Raw genomic sequence first — 12,924 nt, forward strand, 5'->3', positions numbered from 1 at the left:
CCATCCATCCACCCACCCATGCACCCACCCATCCACCAATCCACCCACCCATGCACCCATCCACCCATCCATCCACCCATCCATCCACCCACCCATGCACCCATCCACCCACTCATGCACCCACCCATTCAATGATCCACCGATCCGCCCATCCATCCACCCACCCATCCACTCATCCACCCACCCATCCATCCATCCACCCATCCATCCACCCACCCATCCATCCATCCACCCATCCATCCACCCACCCATCCATCCATCCACCCATCCATCCATCCACCCATCCATCCACCCACCCATGCACCCATGCACCCATCCATCCACCCATCCATCCATCTTCCTCTCCTCCTCCTCCTCTCTTCCTCTCCTCCTCTCCTCCTCCTCTCATCCTCTCCTCCTCTCTTCCTCAACTGACAAAGGGGAAGTCCTATGGGAGTGATCTCAGCTGAGAAAGGGGTGGTCCCGGGGGAGTGCTCTGTAAGTCACTCAGCTGGCAAAGGGGAGGTCCCGGGGGAGTGATCTGTAGGTCACTCAGCTGAGAAAGGGGAGGTCCCAGGGAAGTGATCTGTAAGTCACTCAGCTGACAGAGGGGAGGTCCTGGAGGAGTGATCTGTAGGTCACTCAGCTGAGAAAGTGGAGGTCCCGGGGGAGTGGTCTGTAAATCACTCAGCTGACAAAGAGGAAGTCCCAGGGGAGTGATCTGTAAGTCACTCAGCTGAGAAAGGGGAGGTCCCAGGGGAGTGATCTGTAAGTCACTCAGCTGACAAAGGGGAAGTCCCAGGGGAGTGATCTGTAAGTCACTCAGCTGAGGAAGGGGAGGTCTCGGGGGAGTGATCTGTAAGTCACTCAGCTGAGAAAGGGGAGTTCCTGGAGGAGTGATCTGTAAGTCACTCAGCTGAGAAAGGGGAGGTCCAAGGGGAGTGGTCTGTAAGTCACTCAGCTATCAAAGGGGAAGTCCCAGGGGAGTGATCTGTAAGTCACTCAGGTGAGAAAGGGGAGGTCCCAGGGGAGTGGTCTGTAAGTCACTCAGCTGGCAAAGAGGAAGTCCCAGGGAAGTGATCTGTAAGTCACTCAGCTGACAGAGGGGAGGTCCCAGGGGAGAGGTCTGTAAGTCACTCAGCTGAGAAAGGGGAAGTCCCAGGGGAGTGGTCTGTAAGTCACTCAGCTGACAAAGAGGAAGTCTCAGGGGAGTGATCTGTAAGTCACTCAGCTGACAGAGGGCAGGTCCCAGGGGAGTGGTCTGTAAGTCACTCAGCAGAGAAAGGGGAGGTCGCAGGGGAGTGATCTGTAAGTCACTCAGCTGACAAAGCGGAAGTCCCAGGGGAGTGATCTGTAAGTCACTCAGCTGAGCAAGGGGAGGTCCCTGGAGCAGTGATCAGTAAGTCACTCAGCTGAAGAAGGGGAGGTCCCAGGGCAGTGGTCTGTAAGTCACTCAGCTGACAATGAGGAAGTCCCAGGGGAGTGATCTGTAAGTCACTCAGCTGACAGAGGGGAGGTCCCAGGGGAGTGGTCTGTAAGTCACTCAGCTGAGAAAGGGGAGGTCCAAGGGGAGTGGTCTGTAAGTCACTCAGCTGAGAAAGGGGAGGTCCCAGGGGAGTGGTATGTAAGTCACTCAGCTGAGAAAGGGGAGGTCCAAGGGGAGTGATCTGTAAGTCACACAGCTGAGAAAGGGGAGGTCCCAGGGGAGTGGTCTGTAAGTCACCCAGCTGGCAAAGGGTAAGTCCCAGGGTAGTGATCTGTAAGTCACTCAGCTGAGAAAGGGGAGGTCCTAGGGGAGCAATCTGTAAGTCACTCAGCTGACCGAGGGGATGTCCTGGAGGAGTGATCTGTAAGTCACTCAGCTGAGAAAGGGGATTTCCCAGGGGAGTGATCTGTAAGTCACTCAGCTGACAGAGGGGAGGTCCCAGGGGAGTGGTCTGTAAGTCACTCAGCTGACCGAGGGGATGTCCTGAAGTAGTGATCTGTAAGTCACTCAGCTGAGAAAGGGGAGGTCCTAGGGGAGCAATCTGTAAGTCACTCAGCTGACCGAGGGGATGTCCTGGAGGAGTGATCTGTAAGTCACTCAGCTGAGAAAGGGGAGGTCCCAGGGGAGTGATCTGTAAGTCACTCAGCTGGCAAAAGGGAAGTCCCAGGGGAGTGATCTGTAAGTCACTCAGCTGACAGAGGGGAAGTCCCAGGGGAGTGGTCTGTAAGTCACTCAGCTGACAAAGAGGAAGTCCCAGGGGAGTGGTCTGTAAGTCACTCAGCTGACAAAGGGGAGGTCCCAGGGGAGTGGTCTGTAAGTCACTCAGCTGAGAAAGGGGAGGTCCCAGGGGAGTGGTCTGTAAGTCACTCAGCTGACAGAGGGGAGGTCCCAGGGGAGAGGTCTGTAAGTCACTCAGCTGAGAAAGGGGAGTTCCCAGGGGAGTGATCTGTAAGTCACTCAGCTGAGAAACGGGAGGTCCAAGGGGAGTGGTCTGTAAGTCACTCAGCTGAGAAAGGGGAGGTCCCAGGGGAGTGGTCTGTAAGTCACCAAGCTGGGAAAGGGTAAGTCCCAGGGTAGTGATCTGTAAGTCACTCAGCTGAGAAAGGGGAAGTCCTAGGGGAGTGGTCTGTAAGTCACTCAGCTGACAAAGAGGAAGTCCCAGGGGAGTGATCTGTAAGTCACTCAGCTGACAGAGTGCAGGTCCCAGGGGAGTGGTCAGTAAGTCACTCAGCAGAGAAAGGGGAGGTCGCAGGGGAGTGATCTGTAAGTCACTCAGCTGACAAAGAGGAAGTCCCAGGGGAGTGATCTGTAAGTCACTCAGCTGAGCAAGGGGAGGTCCCTGGAGCAGTGATCAGTAAGTCACTCAGCTGAAGAAGGGGAGGTCCCAGGGCAGTGGTCTGTAAGTCACTCAGCTGACAATGAGGAAGTCCCAGGGGAGTGATCTGTAAGTCACTCAGCTGACAGAGGGGAGGTCCCAGGGGAGTGGTCTGTAAGTCACTCAGCTGAGAAAGGGGAGGTCTCGGGGGAGTGATCTGTAAGTCACTCAGCTGAGAAAGGGGAGGTCCCAGGGAGGTGATCTGTAAGTCACTCAGCTGACAGAGGGGAGGTCCTGGAGGAGTGGTCTGTAAGTCACTCAGCTGAGAAAGGGGAGGTCCCTGGGGAGTGGTCTGTAAGTCACTCAGCTGAGAAAGGGGAGGTCCCGGGGGAGTGGTCTGTAAGTCACTCAGCTGAGAAAGGGGAGGTCCCGGGGGAGTGGTCTGTAAGTCATTCAGCTGAGAAAGGGGAGGTCTCGGGGGAGTGATCTGTAAGTCACTCAGCTGAGAAAGGGGAGGTCCCGGGGGAGTGGTGTGTAGGTCACTCAGCTGACAAAGGGTAGCTCCCAGGGGAGTGATCTGTAAGTCATTCAGCTGACAGAAGGGAGTTCCCAGGGGAGTGGTCTGTAAGTCACTCAGCTGAGAAAGGGAGGTCCCGGGGGAGTGGTCTGTAAGTCACTCAGCTGACAAAGGGGAGGTACCAGGGGAGTGATCTGTAAGTCACTCAGCTGACAAAGGGGAGGTCCCAGGGGAGTGGTCTGTAAGTCACTCAGCTGGCAAAGAGGAAGTCCCAGGGAAGTGATCTGTAAGTCACTCAGCTGACAGAGGGGAGGTCCCAGGGGAGAGGTCTGTAAGTCACTCAGCTGAGAAAGGGGAAGTCCCAGGGGAGTGGTCTTTAAGTCACTCAGCTGACAGAGGGGAGGTCCCAGGGGAGAGGTCTGTAAGTCACTCAGCTGAGAAAGGGGAGGTCCCAGGGGAGAGGTCTGTAAGTCACTGAGCTGAGAAAGGGGAGGTCCCAGGGGACTGATCTGTAAGTCACTCAGCTGACAAAGAGGAAGTCCCAGGGGAGTGATCTGTAAGTCACTCAGCTGAGGAAGGGGAGGTCCCTGGAGGAGTGATCAGGAAGTCACTCAGCTGAGGAAGGGGAAGTGCCAGGGGAGTGATCTGTAAGTCACTCAGCTGGGAAAAGGGAAGTCCCAGGGGAGTGATCTGTAAGTCACTCAGCTGAGAAAGGGGAGGTCCCAGGGGAGTGGTCTGTAAGTCACTCAGCTGAGAAAGGGGAAGTCCCAGGGGAGTGGTCTGTAAGTCACTCAGCTGACAAAGAGGAAGTCCCAGGGGAGTGATCTGTAAGTCACTCAGCTGACCCAGGGGATGTCCTGGAGGAGTGATCTGTAAGTCACTCAGCTGAGAAAGGGGAGGTCCTAGGGGAGCAATCTGTAAGTCACTCAGCTGACCGAGGGGATGTCCTGGAGGAGTGATCTGTAAGTCACTCAGCTGAGAAAGGGGATTTCCCAGGGGAGTGATCTGTAAGTCACTCAGCTGAGAAAGGGGAGGTCCCAGGGGAGTGATCTGTAAGTCACTCAGCTGACCGAGGGGATGTCCTGAAGTAGTGATCTGTAAGTCACTCAGCTGAGAAAGGGGAGGTCCTAGGGAAGCAATCTGTAAGTCACTCAGCTGACCGAGGGGATGTCCTGGAGGAGTGATCTGTAAGTCACTCAGCTGAGAAAGGGGAGGTCCCAGGGGAGTGATCTGTAAGTCACTCAGCTGGCAAAAGGGAAGTCCCAGGGGAGTGATCTGTAAGTCACTCAGCTGACAGAGGGGAAGTCCCAGGGGAGTGGTCTGTAAGTCACTCAGCTGACAAAGAGGAAGTCCCAGGGGAGTGGTCTGTAAGTCACTCAGCTGACAAAGGGGAGGTCCCAGGGGAGTGGTCTGTAAGTCACTCAGCTGAGAAAGGGGAGGTCCCAGGGGAGTGGTCTGTAAGTCACTCAGCTGACAGAGGGGAGGTCCCAGGGGAGAGGTCTGTAAGTCACTCAGCTGAGAAAGGGGAGTTCCCAGGGGAGTGATCTGTAAGTCACTCAGCTGAGAAACGGGAGGTCCAAGGGGAGTGGTCTGTAAGTCACTCAGCTGAGAAAGGGGAGGTCCCAGGGGAGTGGTCTGTAAGTCACCAAGCTGGGAAAGGGTAAGTCCCAGGGTAGTGATCTGTAAGTCACTCAGCTGAGAAAGGGGAAGTCCTAGGGGAGTGGTCTGTAAGTCACTCAGCTGACAAAGAGGAAGTCCCAGGGGAGTGATCTGTAAGTCACTCAGCTGACAGAGTGCAGGTCCCAGGGGAGTGGTCAGTAAGTCACTCAGCAGAGAAAGGGGAGGTCGCAGGGGAGTGATCTGTAAGTCACTCAGCTGACAAAGAGGAAGTCCCAGGGGAGTGATCTGTAAGTCACTCAGCTGAGCAAGGGGAGGTCCCTGGAGCAGTGATCAGTAAGTCACTCAGCTGAAGAAGGGGAGGTCCCAGGGCAGTGGTCTGTAAGTCACTCAGCTGACAATGAGGAAGTCCCAGGGGAGTGATCTGTAAGTCACTCAGCTGACAGAGGGGAGGTCCCAGGGGAGTGGTCTGTAAGTCACTCAGCTGACAATGAGGAAGTCCCAGGGGAGTGATCTGTAAGTCACTCAGCTGACAGAGGGGAGGTCCCAGGGGAGTGGTCTGTAAGTCACTCAGCTGAGAAAGGGGAGGTCCCAGGGCAGTGGTCTGTAAGTCACTCAGCTGACAATGAGGAAGTCCCAGGGGAGTGATCTGTAAGTCACTCAGCTGACAGAGGGGAGGTCCCAGGGGAGTGGTCTGTAAGTCACTCAGCTGAGAAAGGGGAGGTGCAAGGGGAGTGTTCTGTAAGTCACTCAGCTGAGAAAGGGGAGGTCCTGGAGGAGTGGTCTGTAAGTCACTCAGCTGAGAAAGGGGAGGTCCCTGGGGAGTGGTCTGTAAGTCACTCAGCTGAGAAAGGGGAGGTCCCGGGGGAGTGGTCTGTAAGTCACTCAGCTGAGAAAGGGGAGGTCCCGGGGGAGTGGTCTGTAAGTCATTCAGCTGAGAAAGGGGAGGTCTCGGGGGAGTGATCTGTAAGTCACTCAGCTGAAGAAGGGGAGGTCCCAGGGCAGTGGTCTGTAAGTCACTCAGCTGACAATGAGGAAGTCCCAGGGGAGTGATCTGTAAGTCACTCAGCTGACAGAGGGGAGGTCCCAGGGGAGTGGTCTGTAAGTCACTCAGCTGAGAAAGGGGAGGTCTCGGGGGAGTGATCTGTAAGTCACTCAGCTGAGAAAGGGGAGGTCCCAGGGAGGTGATCTGTAAGTCACTCAGCTGACAGAGGGGAGGTCCTGGAGGAGTGGTCTGTAAGTCACTCAGCTGAGAAAGGGGAGGTCCCTGGGGAGTGGTCTGTAAGTCACTCAGCTGAGAAAGGGGAGGTCCCGGGGGAGTGGTCTGTAAGTCACTCAGCTGAGAAAGGGGAGGTCCCGGGGGAGTGGTCTGTAAGTCATTCAGCTGAGAAAGGGGAGGTCTCGGGGGAGTGATCTGTAAGTCACTCAGCTGAGAAAGGGGAGGTCCCGGGGGAGTGGTGTGTAGGTCACTCAGCTGACAAAGGGTAGCTCCCAGGGGAGTGATCTGTAAGTCATTCAGCTGACAGAAGGGAGTTCCCAGGGGAGTGGTCTGTAAGTCACTCAGCTGAGAAAGGGAGGTCCCGGGGGAGTGGTCTGTAAGTCACTCAGCTGACAAAGGGGAGGTACCAGGGGAGTGATCTGTAAGTCACTCAGCTGACAAAGGGGAGGTCCCAGGGGAGTGGTCTGTAAGTCACTCAGCTGGGAAAAGGGAAGTCCCAGGGGAGTGATCTGTAAGTCACTCAGCTGAGAAAGGGGAGGTCCCAGGGGAGAGGTCTGTAAGTCACTGAGCTGAGAAAGGGGAGGTCCCAGGGGAGTGATCTGTAAGTCACTCAGCTGACAAAGCGGAAGTCCCAGGGCAGTGGTCTGTAAGTCACTCAGCTGACAGATGGGAGGTCCTGAAGTAGTGATCTGTAAGTCACTCAGCTGAGAAAGGGGAGGTCCTAGGGGAGCAATCTGTAAGTCACTCAGCTGACCGAGGGGATGTCCTGGAGGAGTGATCTGTAAGTCACTCAGCTGAGAAAGGGGATTTCCCAGGGGAGTGATCTGTAAGTCACTCAGCTGAGAAAGGGGAGGTCTCGGGGGAGTGATCTGTAAGTCACTCAGCTGAGAAAGGGGAGGTCCCAGGGAGGTGATCTGTAAGTCACTCAGCTGACAGAGGGGAGGTCCTGGAGGAGTGGTCTGTAAGTCACTCAGCTGAGAAAGGGGAGGTCCCTGGGGAGTGGTCTGTAAGTCACTCAGCTGAGAAAGGGGAGGTCCCGGGGGAGTGGTCTGTAAGTCACTCAGCTGAGAAAGGGGAGGTCCCGGGGGAGTGGTCTGTAAGTCATTCAGCTGAGAAAGGGGAGGTCTCGGGGGAGTGATCTGTAAGTCACTCAGCTGAAGAAGGGGAGGTCCCAGGGCAGTGGTCTGTAAGTCACTCAGCTGACAATGAGGAAGTCCCAGGGGAGTGATCTGTAAGTCACTCAGCTGACAGAGGGGAGGTCCCAGGGGAGTGGTCTGTAAGTCACTCAGCTGAGAAAGGGGAGGTCTCGGGGGAGTGATCTGTAAGTCACTCAGCTGAGAAAGGGGAGGTCCCAGGGAGGTGATCTGTAAGTCACTCAGCTGACAGAGGGGAGGTCCTGGAGGAGTGGTCTGTAAGTCACTCAGCTGAGAAAGGGGAGGTCCCTGGGGAGTGGTCTGTAAGTCACTCAGCTGAGAAAGGGGAGGTCCCGGGGGAGTGGTCTGTAAGTCACTCAGCTGAGAAAGGGGAGGTCCCGGGGGAGTGGTCTGTAAGTCATTCAGCTGAGAAAGGGGAGGTCTCGGGGGAGTGATCTGTAAGTCACTCAGCTGAGAAAGGGGAGGTCCCGGGGGAGTGGTGTGTAGGTCACTCAGCTGACAAAGGGTAGCTCCCAGGGGAGTGATCTGTAAGTCATTCAGCTGACAGAAGGGAGTTCCCAGGGGAGTGGTCTGTAAGTCACTCAGCTGAGAAAGGGAGGTCCCGGGGGAGTGGTCTGTAAGTCACTCAGCTGACAAAGGGGAGGTACCAGGGGAGTGATCTGTAAGTCACTCAGCTGACAAAGGGGAGGTCCCAGGGGAGTGGTCTGTAAGTCACTCAGCTGGCAAAGAGGAAGTCCCAGGGAAGTGATCTGTAAGTCACTCAGCTGACAGAGGGGAGGTCCCAGGGGAGAGGTCTGTAAGTCACTCAGCTGAGAAAGGGGAAGTCCCAGGGGAGTGGTCTTTAAGTCACTCAGCTGACAGAGGGGAGGTCCCAGGGGAGAGGTCTGTAAGTCACTCAGCTGAGAAAGGGGAGGTCCCAGGGGAGAGGTCTGTAAGTCACTGAGCTGAGAAAGGGGAGGTCCCAGGGGACTGATCTGTAAGTCACTCAGCTGACAAAGAGGAAGTCCCAGGGGAGTGATCTGTAAGTCACTCAGCTGAGGAAGGGGAGGTCCCTGGAGGAGTGATCAGGAAGTCACTCAGCTGAGGAAGGGGAAGTGCCAGGGGAGTGATCTGTAAGTCACTCAGCTGGGAAAAGGGAAGTCCCAGGGGAGTGATCTGTAAGTCACTCAGCTGAGAAAGGGGAGGTCCCAGGGGAGTGGTCTGTAAGTCACTCAGCTGAGAAAGGGGAAGTCCCAGGGGAGTGGTCTGTAAGTCACTCAGCTGACAAAGAGGAAGTCCCAGGGGAGTGATCTGTAAGTCACTCAGCTGACCCAGGGGATGTCCTGGAGGAGTGATCTGTAAGTCACTCAGCTGAGAAAGGGGAGGTCCTAGGGGAGCAATCTGTAAGTCACTCAGCTGACCGAGGGGATGTCCTGGAGGAGTGATCTGTAAGTCACTCAGCTGAGAAAGGGGATTTCCCAGGGGAGTGATCTGTAAGTCACTCAGCTGAGAAAGGGGAGGTCCCAGGGGAGTGATCTGTAAGTCACTCAGCTGACCGAGGGGATGTCCTGAAGTAGTGATCTGTAAGTCACTCAGCTGAGAAAGGGGAGGTCCTAGGGAAGCAATCTGTAAGTCACTCAGCTGACCGAGGGGATGTCCTGGAGGAGTGATCTGTAAGTCACTCAGCTGAGAAAGGGGAGGTCCCAGGGGAGTGATCTGTAAGTCACTCAGCTGGCAAAAGGGAAGTCCCAGGGGAGTGATCTGTAAGTCACTCAGCTGACAGAGGGGAAGTCCCAGGGGAGTGGTCTGTAAGTCACTCAGCTGACAAAGAGGAAGTCCCAGGGGAGTGGTCTGTAAGTCACTCAGCTGACAAAGGGGAGGTCCCAGGGGAGTGGTCTGTAAGTCACTCAGCTGAGAAAGGGGAGGTCCCAGGGGAGTGGTCTGTAAGTCACTCAGCTGACAGAGGGGAGGTCCCAGGGGAGAGGTCTGTAAGTCACTCAGCTGAGAAAGGGGAGTTCCCAGGGGAGTGATCTGTAAGTCACTCAGCTGAGAAACGGGAGGTCCAAGGGGAGTGGTCTGTAAGTCACTCAGCTGAGAAAGGGGAGGTCCCAGGGGAGTGGTCTGTAAGTCACCAAGCTGGGAAAGGGTAAGTCCCAGGGTAGTGATCTGTAAGTCACTCAGCTGAGAAAGGGGAAGTCCTAGGGGAGTGGTCTGTAAGTCACTCAGCTGACAAAGAGGAAGTCCCAGGGGAGTGATCTGTAAGTCACTCAGCTGACAGAGTGCAGGTCCCAGGGGAGTGGTCAGTAAGTCACTCAGCAGAGAAAGGGGAGGTCGCAGGGGAGTGATCTGTAAGTCACTCAGCTGACAAAGAGGAAGTCCCAGGGGAGTGATCTGTAAGTCACTCAGCTGAGCAAGGGGAGGTCCCTGGAGCAGTGATCAGTAAGTCACTCAGCTGAAGAAGGGGAGGTCCCAGGGCAGTGGTCTGTAAGTCACTCAGCTGACAATGAGGAAGTCCCAGGGGAGTGATCTGTAAGTCACTCAGCTGACAGAGGGGAGGTCCCAGGGGAGTGGTCTGTAAGTCACTCAGCTGAGAAAGGGGAGGTGCAAGGGGAGTGTTCTGTAAGTCACTCAGCTGAGAAAGGGGAGGTCTCGGGGGAGTGATCTGTAAGTCACTCAGCTGAGAAAGGGGAGGTCCCAGGGAGGTGATCTGTAAGTCACTCAGCTGACAGAGGGGAGGTCCTGGAGGAGTGGTCTGTAAGTCACTCAGCTGAGAAAGGGGAGGTCCCTGGGGAGTGGTCTGTAAGTCACTCAGCTGAGAAAGGGGAGGTCCCGGGGGAGTGGTCTGTAAGTCACTCAGCTGAGAAAGGGGAGGTCCCGGGGGAGTGGTCTGTAAGTCATTCAGCTGAGAAAGGGGAGGTCTCGGGGGAGTGATCTGTAAGTCACTCAGCTGAGAAAGGGGAGGTCCCGGGGGAGTGGTGTGTAGGTCACTCAGCTGACAAAGGGTAGCTCCCAGGGGAGTGATCTGTAAGTCATTCAGCTGACAGAAGGGAGTTCCCAGGGGAGTGGTCTGTAAGTCACTCAGCTGAGAAAGGGAGGTCCCGGGGGAGTGGTCTGTAAGTCACTCAGCTGACAAAGGGGAGGTACCAGGGGAGTGATCTGTAAGTCACTCAGCTGACAAAGGGGAGGTCCCAGGGGAGTGGTCTGTAAGTCACTCAGCTGGCAAAGAGGAAGTCCCAGGGAAGTGATCTGTAAGTCACTCAGCTGACAGAGGGGAGGTCCCAGGGGAGAGGTCTGTAAGTCACTCAGCTGAGAAAGGGGAAGTCCCAGGGGAGTGGTCTTTAAGTCACTCAGCTGACAGAGGGGAGGTCCCAGGGGAGAGGTCTGTAAGTCACTCAGCTGAGAAAGGGGAGGTCCCAGGGGAGAGGTCTGTAAGTCACTGAGCTGAGAAAGGGGAGGTCCCAGGGGACTGATCTGTAAGTCACTCAGCTGACAAAGAGGAAGTCCCAGGGGAGTGATCTGTAAGTCACTCAGCTGAGGAAGGGGAGGTCCCTGGAGGAGTGATCAGGAAGTCACTCAGCTGAGGAAGGGGAAGTGCCAGGGGAGTGATCTGTAAGTCACTCAGCTGGGAAAAGGGAAGTCCCAGGGGAGTGATCTGTAAGTCACTCAGCTGAGAAAGGGGAGGTCCCAGGGGAGAGGTCTGTAAGTCACTGAGCTGAGAAAGGGGAGGTCCCAGGGGAGTGATCTGTAAGTCACTCAGCTGACAAAGCGGAAGTCCCAGGGCAGTGGTCTGTAAGTCACTCAGCTGACAGATGGGAGGTCCTGAAGTAGTGATCTGTAAGTCACTCAGCTGAGAAAGGGGAGGTCCTAGGGGAGCAATCTGTAAGTCACTCAGCTGACCGAGGGGATGTCCTGGAGGAGTGATCTGTAAGTCACTCAGCTGAGAAAGGGGATTTCCCAGGGGAGTGATCTGTAAGTCACTCAGCTGAGAAAGGGGAGGTCCCAGGGGAGTGATCTGTAAGTCACTCAGCTGGCAAAAGGGAAGTCCCAGGGGAGTGATCTGTAAGTCACTCAGCTGACAGAGGGGAAGTCCCAGGGGAGTGGTCTGTAAGTCACTCAGCTGAGAAAGGGGAAGTCCCAGGGGAGTGGTCTGTAAGTCACTCAGCTGAGAAAGGGGAAGTCCCAGGGGAGAGGTCTGTAAGTCACTCAGCTGAGAAAGGGGAGGTCCCAGGGGAGTGGTCTGTAAGTCACTCAGCTGACAAAGGGGAGGTACCAGGGGACTGATCTGTAAGTCACTCAGCTGAGAAAGGGGAGGTCCCAGGGGACTGATCTGTAAGTCACTCAGCTGACAAAGAGGAAGTCCCAGGGGAGTGATCTGTAAGTCACTCAGCTGAGGAAGGGGAGGTCCCTGGAGGAGTGATCAGGAAGTCACTCAGCTGAGGAAGGGGAAGTCCCAGGGGAGTGGTCTGTAAGTCACTGAGCTGAGAAAGGGGAGGTCCCAGGGGAGTGATCTGTAAGTCACTCAGCTGACAAAGAGGAAGTCCCAGGGCAGTGGTCTGTAAGTCACTCAGCTGACAGAGGGGAGGTCCTGAAGTAGTGATCTGTAAGTCACTCAGCTGAGAAAGGGGAGGTCCTAGGGGAGCAATCTGTAAGTCACTCAGCTGACCGAGGGGATGTCCTGGAGGAGTGATCTGTAAGTCACTCAGCTGAGAAAGGGGATTTCCCAGGGGAGTGATCTGTAAGTCACTCAGCTGAGAAAGGGGAGGTCCCAGGGGAGTGATCTGTAAGTCACTCAGCTGGCAAAAGGGAAGTCCCAGGGGAGTGATCTGTAAGTCACTCAGCTGACAGAGGGGAAGTCCCAGGGGAGTGGTCTGTAAGTCACTCAGCTGAGAAAGGGGAGGTCCCAGGGGAGTGGTCTGTAAGTCACTCAGCTGACAAAGGGGAGGTACCAGGGGACTGATCTGTAAGTCACTCAGCTGAGAAAGGGGAGTTCCCAGGGGAGTGATCTGTAAGTCACTCATCTGAGAAAGGGGAGGTCCCAGAGGAGTGGTCTGTAAGTCACTCAGCTGACAAAGGGGAGGTACCGGGGGACTGATCTGTAAGTCACTCAGCTGAGAAAGGGGAGTTCCCAGGGGAGTGATCTGTAAGTCACTCAGCTTAGAAACGGGAGGTCCAAGGGGAGTGGTCTGTAAGTCACTCAGCTGAGAAAGGGGAGGTCCCAGGGGAGTGGTCTGTAAGTCACCCAGCTGGCAAAGGGTAAGTCCCAGGGTAGTGATCTGTAAGTCACTCAGCTGAGAAAGGGGAAGTCCCAGGGGAGTGGTCTGTAAGTCACTCAGCTGACAAAGAGGAAGTCCCAGGGGAGTGATCTGTAAGTCACTCAGCCGACAGAGGGCAGGTCCCAGGCGAGTGGTCTGTAAGTCACTCAGCTGACAAAGGGGAGGTACCAGGGTAGTGATCTGTAAGTCACTCAGCTGAGAAAGGGGAGTTCCCAGGGGAGTGATCTGTAAGTCACTCAGCTTAGAAAGGGGAGGTCCCAGGGGAGTGGTCTGTGAGTCACTCAGCTGACAGAAGGCAGTTCCCAGGGGAGTGGTCTGTAAGTCACTCAGCTGAGAAAGGGGAGGTCCCAGGTGAGTGGTCTGTAAGTCACCCAGCTGGCAAAGG

Source organism: Castor canadensis, chromosome 12 (assembly GCF_047511655.1).
Source record: "Castor canadensis chromosome 12, mCasCan1.hap1v2, whole genome shotgun sequence".
NCBI lineage: Eukaryota > Metazoa > Chordata > Mammalia > Rodentia > Castoridae > Castor > Castor canadensis.